The sequence below is a fragment of the Petaurus breviceps genome, unplaced genomic scaffold (genome assembly GCF_028583685.1).
Source record: "Petaurus breviceps papuanus isolate PSGF00001 unplaced genomic scaffold, PetGlider_PUasm1.0 79, whole genome shotgun sequence".
Taxonomy (NCBI): domain Eukaryota; kingdom Metazoa; phylum Chordata; class Mammalia; order Diprotodontia; family Petauridae; genus Petaurus; species Petaurus breviceps.
Genome location: NW_027186523.1, coordinates 34,476,739 through 34,483,305, shown reverse-complemented (window position 1 = coordinate 34,483,305; position 6,567 = coordinate 34,476,739).

Here is a 6,567-nt window from a genome sequence, read left to right as displayed (position 1 = left end):
AATCAGGAATACCTAAATTGAAATCTTGCCTTTGACACTTATTGTATAATGTAATATTTAATTTTTCTGCGTGTCAGTTTCCTCATATATGTAAAATAGCTGTAATATTGTATACCTCTATTAGAGATCTCTTATAAGGATCTAATGAGATAATGTGTTTAAAGTGCTTTACATAATTTGAAGCATTCTCTTGGTCAGTGAATAAATATTACAAATTTTCTATTACATTATAATATTACAAATATTAGTTTATGTCAGTAATGCCCTTGGATTCCATTTCATTGTTTGACATGGAAATTCAAGTTTTGAATGGCTAAGGTAGTTTGTGGACTCTTGACTATCTCCTTGTATCTCTTTTGTGTTGATTAATCTTTTTTTAAGGAATTGTGATAATCACCACCAGTATCTTTATCTTTTCATATTTCATTGCCAGTCTTAAGCCTTCTATTAATTGATGGGTATGCACTTTATTTCTGGTTTGTTGGTTTTGATGAAAAAAGCATAATGATGAATATTCTGGAACTTATAGGATTTTTCTGTATTTGTCCTCCATTAAATAAATTCCTACTATAGGGGCAGCTGTGGGTAAAAGGGTATGATCAGTTTAGTGACTTTTCTCGTGTAATCCCAAATAGTTTTCTAGAATCAGACCTCTTCGCAGTTCTGCTAACGATGTAGTATATTCCTTTCCACCTCCATCCTTCTAATGTTGTATATTTCCATTAAAAATTATTTTTGCCTCTTTAAAATATATGGTAAAATCTCATATTTGTAATTTGCCTCTCATTAGTGATGTAAAGAAGCCTTGTAATTGTTGATAATTTATAATTTTTATTTTGAAAACTGATAATATCATTTGACCATTCATCTTTTGGGGACGTGATAGCTTTTTTTCCTCTTACGATTCTCATGAGCTCAGCAAGGCAGCATGACCAAATATGTTTTATGAAATCCTGTTTATTGTTTATTTTTTGAGCACCATAAAACCACTCTGCCAATTCTTTTGCCTCTCTCCAATAGAACCTGTGTGCTATCCTTCTGACTTTTCCTTTTGACTTTTTGGTTTTGTTTATTGCAGGAATATCAATATTAATATGGTTCATTTCCTCTAGTGGTTTGGGAATTCATTCTTCATTGAATAAAGATATCTTCAGAATGCCAGTACTTATATAGTCAAACATTCAGGGTCTATAATCTTTGTAATTTCATTATTCCTTCCAGCAATGCAGGTTCCAACTTATCCATGTTTATCTTGTGTAACTCTTGTCTAAATCCTACCATAAATTTTTGCTTCAAATTTACCCAATGTAGTGCTTCATCTGTATACTTGTCAGTCCTCATCCTTGCTTATCTTCTTAATCTATTTCTTTGATGAAGAGTCTTTTACAACCATTCTTTTTTTTTTCCCAGTCTGGGACATGCTTAATTTAAGGAAGTTAAAAGACATACAGAGGGAGATGCATAGGAAGCAATTGGAAATGAGTATCTGAAGTTCAGGAGACAGGTTAGGCCTGATCATAGTAAGCATCAGCAGAAATGGAATTCTTGAATTTTAGACAGAAGAGAATAAGGAAGAGAAGGCTACTAGAAGGTAAAAGAAAGAAGCATCATTGATAAGGTATCAGGAAGTGGAAGACTGGCTAAAATAATTATTAAGACAAGATAAATATTACAGATGGTGGTAAGAGAGGAATGAAAACCAAAATAATGTGATGTATCACAGAATGAAAAAGAAAACTAGAGATATAATGGAGAAGAGGAACATCAATTTAAAAAAAAGCATCCATATTAGTCATGTTGGGAAAGAAGAATCAGAACAAAAGGGAAAAGCCATGAGAAAGGAAAAAAAGAGAGAAAATAGTATGCTTCGATCTGCATTCAGACTCCATAGTTCTTTCTCTGGATATGGATAGCATTTTCCATCATGAGTCTTTTGGAATTGTCTTAGATCATTGTAAGAGCTAAGTTTATCAAAGTTGGTCATTGTACAATGTTGTAGTTACTGTGTACAATGTTCTGGTTCTGCTCACTTCACTAAGCATCAGTTCATGTAAGTCTTTCCATGTTTTTCTGAAATCACACCTACTCATCATTTCCTTTCCTTTCTTTTCTTTCTTTTTTTTTTTTTTAAAGCAGTCGGTATTAAGTAACTTGCTCAGGGTTACAGAGCCAGTTATTTCTTGGTGTGGTGCTAAGTATCTGAGCCCAGATTTGATCCCCAGGTCATCCCGACACTGGAGCCAGTGCTCTTACTCGCTGAGGCACCTGGCCTCCCCTAAGCAATTGGGGTTAAGTAACTTGCGCAAGGTTACTCTGCCAGGTGTTTCTGGGTGGATGCTAAGTGTCTGAGCCTGGATTCGACCCCCAGGTCATCCCGACACTGGAGCTGGTGCTATCTGGCCACCCCATACTCATCATTTCTTATAGAACAGTGATATTCCATTACATTCTTACTTGTTCAGTCATTCTCCAATTGATGCGCATCTTCTCAGTTTCCAGTTCTTTGCCACCACAAAAAGAGCTACTGCAAATATTTTTTGTACATGTGAGTCCTTTTTCTTTTTGGTGATCTCTTTGGGATGCAGACCTAGAAGTGGTATTGCTGGGTCAAAGGACATGCGCAGTTTTATAGCTGTTTTGGCTTAGTTCCAAATTACTCTCCAGAACGGATTGGATCACATCAATCACCTAAGTTCACAGCTCTTCCAACAGTGCATTAATGTCCCAATTTTTCCACATCTTCTCCAATATTTATAATTTTCCTTTTTTGTTATATTAGCCAATCTGATAGATGTGAGGTGTGACACGGAGTTGTTTTAATTTGCATTTCTCCAATCAATAGTGATTTAGATCATTTTCTCATGAGACTATAGATAGCTTTAGTGTGCTTCTTCTTCTAATTGATAATAACTATATCCAAAGTCTTTAGGTTAGCTTTTTTTCTTAAAAGGTACTGAAATCTTCTTTGAGACTTAATTTGGTCATTGATATAACATCTTGCTTTGATTGTGTAGGTCCAAAAGTCTAAGGCATGAGGAGCCAATTTCTCTCCCAAACTTCTGACTAGCAGACCAGAACAGATAATATAAAGGCAGGGTAGCAGTACTCTAATGAATCAATGCTATATCTTGCTGAATAGTTTACTCTTTTAAAAATTCTTTTCTTGCCCTAAATATCCGTCTCCTACTTTGCCTGAGTAAATCTCCTTTTGCTAATTATAAGATAATCTACTGATATCTCATTTCATTTCATTCTTAAATCTGAGCTACTATCCTGGAATTAATCAGGCCTAGCCTACTATAGTTCTTCAGAGACTATTGTATTACAAGTCTTACATAACTATATATATATATATATATATATATATATATATATATATATATATACATATACACACACACACACACATATTTGCTTTTTGGAGGGCAATTGGGGTTAAGTGACTTGCCCAAGGTCACATGGCTAGTTTTTGTGGTTAACTGTCTGAGGCTGGATTTGAACTCAGGTCTTCCTGACTCCAGGGCCAGTGCTCTGTTCACTGTGCCACCTAGCTGTCCCTACATTAAAATATTTGTATTAAAAAGAGGGACCTTTGTTTTTGGGGAAAGCTGGGTATCATTAAAAGAATTTTGTCATTTCCTGGAAGCATTCAGCCTGATATACCCCTCCTGTTTCTGTTTGATTCTAGGCTCAGCGCATTGTCCATTTGTACAGTTTGCCCCATATATATGTACTCTTAGACAATCTCTTTTCGTTCTTCTTCCAAGCACAAACAATATTTTATCAATAAACATACTTTATATATTATTTTTCTTTTGTAGATGGTCAGGTCAGACTCAACAGTGGTTATGGATCTCTTCTAGTAGCCTCTACAGTGTTTCAGGTATTGATGTAAGCAGTACTCTTGTCACTATAAATAGAAGCATGTGGAGGACGTCATCATTCACAATGGTTTCCTCTTGAACTTTGACTCTGCCCTGGATCTCCTCCATCATAGTGCAAAGCATTTTTGTCTAATTTACATTAAACCCTGTTTATGTTTATTATCTTAGGATTTTGAAGGAGGTTATCTTTATTATATCTTCAAAGGAATTTTGAATGATTTGGACGTATGAATGAACGACTTCTTGTTGGAAGAAGAAAGTTACTTTAACCTCTGTGTACCTCAGTTTCCTCACCTGCAAAATGAGGATAATAAAAGCAACTGCCTCCCAGGGTTTTTGTGAGAATAAAATAATATTTGTGAAGTACTTTGTAAATGTAATATGCTATACAAATGCTGTTATTAATGATACCGTTACTTATGAAAGACTGCAAGATTTTTGCTAATACTGTCATTGTCAATGTCTCATATGCATGCGTGTACAAATGAGTTGCAAAGATTTCATATAGATGGGGAAGTAGATGTTTTTTTTTTGTTTTTATTAAGATTGAATATTTTTTCCCCTTTTCTTTGGTTTCTTTTCCTTCCTTATGTACCTTATAAATCAATTCGTTAGTTTCTTTCCAATTGTGTTGCCTATATTTTGAGTCTTTTCTAACTACACTTGGTCAAATCTTGTGACTTTTTCCATCTTTGTTCTCTTTGATACTACTTCTGTGTCTTTAAAAACATTTACATTAGAGTATGACTGGGAGCTCTGATGACATTGATGGTTAAAAACAATTGTTATAAAAATCTTTCCATATATTTTCCATTTTTTTCTGTTTGCTGCCCTTTCATTTTCATCTTTAAATGCCCTCAGGATGAATAAGCCTAGTTGCATCTCTTGCAAAGTTTTCTTTATACTGGTTTTGTATTCCACTGCTTCTGTGTGTTGTGTTATGATACTCTTAATAAAATTTAAAATTGAAATGATGATTGTGTTGCCTTTGGCCTCTATCTCCCTCTGTTTCTGGTAAATAAGTCATTTTAAAAAATGAATCTCTTTTTACGTGATTTTACTTTCCTTGTTATAGCTATTGATTTGCATGTTTTAAAATTATGTATAAAATAATTCTGATTTTAGATGCTATCTTTGCTCTCCCTATCCCATTTTCATGGTCAGTTACTTGTATAAATAGCTAAGGATTGTATTATTTCAGTTTCAGTCCATATATTTTTTTCTATAGAATTATAGAATCATAGAATATAGAATCTGTAAAGGACTTTAGATGCCATGTAATCCAACCACTTTATTTTAAACATTAGGAAACTGAGGCGTAGAGCGGTGAACTGACTTGAATCTAGGTCTTCTTGACTCCAAGTCCATTTCCTTAACACTTTGCTATTTCCTAAATGTTTAATATATTCTTGGTGATCTGACTGTAGATAGATAGCTTATTTGTAAATGATTTCTTCATTATTGAGTTTTTTTCTGTCTAAATGTCAATTTCCTTTTTTTGTGTATATGTGATATCATTTAATGTTTTCCATGTCCAATGTCCAACGTATGCATATTCTTTTTTCAAAGAAAAAGTTCATAACTTGATAAAGACTTTGTCCTCTCCCATTCCTTCTTCATGAACCATGCTTTTTACTTTTTGTTTCCTCTGCATTTGAGTCACTGAGTATTAATTTATATATCGAATTTAATTTGCAGAGATTCATTGTGTTCTTCACATAATTTTTCTACTTTCTCTCTCTGCAGTCAAGTATTAGTACAGAAGCTGTAATTGTTTTGTGATGGCCTTTTTTGCATAAACTTTTTGTGAACTCTGCAATACAAGATTACCAAAAGTCTTGTGAAAAGTGTGGCTTGCTGCTTTCAGGCATGGGATAAAAAACAACTCTTTCTTTGCCTCTTTAGGGAGTACCTGTGTGGCATCTTTCCATTTAGTTGCAACTTTCTTCTGGTATAATTTATAGTCATAGTACCTAGATTGTGACTCTTTCCGTATTATGTTAACTCAGAAAAGAGCACATTTTTATTGTCAGAAACCAATTTGACATTTATAAAGGATACTAAACCTATGTAAAGGGTGCTAATTTTTTTTAGCACCCTTTGCCTCTGTGTCCAGTATTCTGCCACTATCACTTCAGAAGCAGCCAGGGGCTGCATAAGACTGAGAGGCATTTTTGTATTTTATTTTAATTGCAGTTTTCTACAATCAACAACCAAGTAGGCAGTCTACTAATTATGACTCTTTTACTTAGCAGTGGTTTGTTCTCAGAGAGCAGACTTTTTTCATTGTTAGGCTCTAAAGGGATTGTGGAACACTATGTGAAATAGAAGGAGCTAGAGTCCTAATATTCCTAGGTTTGAATCGTATTAGACTTATGTTTTAATCCCACTTCTGATACCATTTAAAAAGGGAGAGGAGCCATGTGACTTTTAGTTCCTTTTCTTCCTTTCTCCTCTACTCTATGTGAATAGAATGAAAGGGCTAAATATGGATTGAGGGGCATTTAATAATTTTCTTTGATTCTTGTATTGTTGTATACAAATCATTCCTCACTGTCAGTTAGAACTAACACTTCATGTCTTTTATACTACCAAGCTCTTCTGGCATGGTAAAACCACCCTGACCTTGCTGTTTTCTACATAGTTTTTGAGATCCAAGGTTAACTTGCATACCATGATTCAG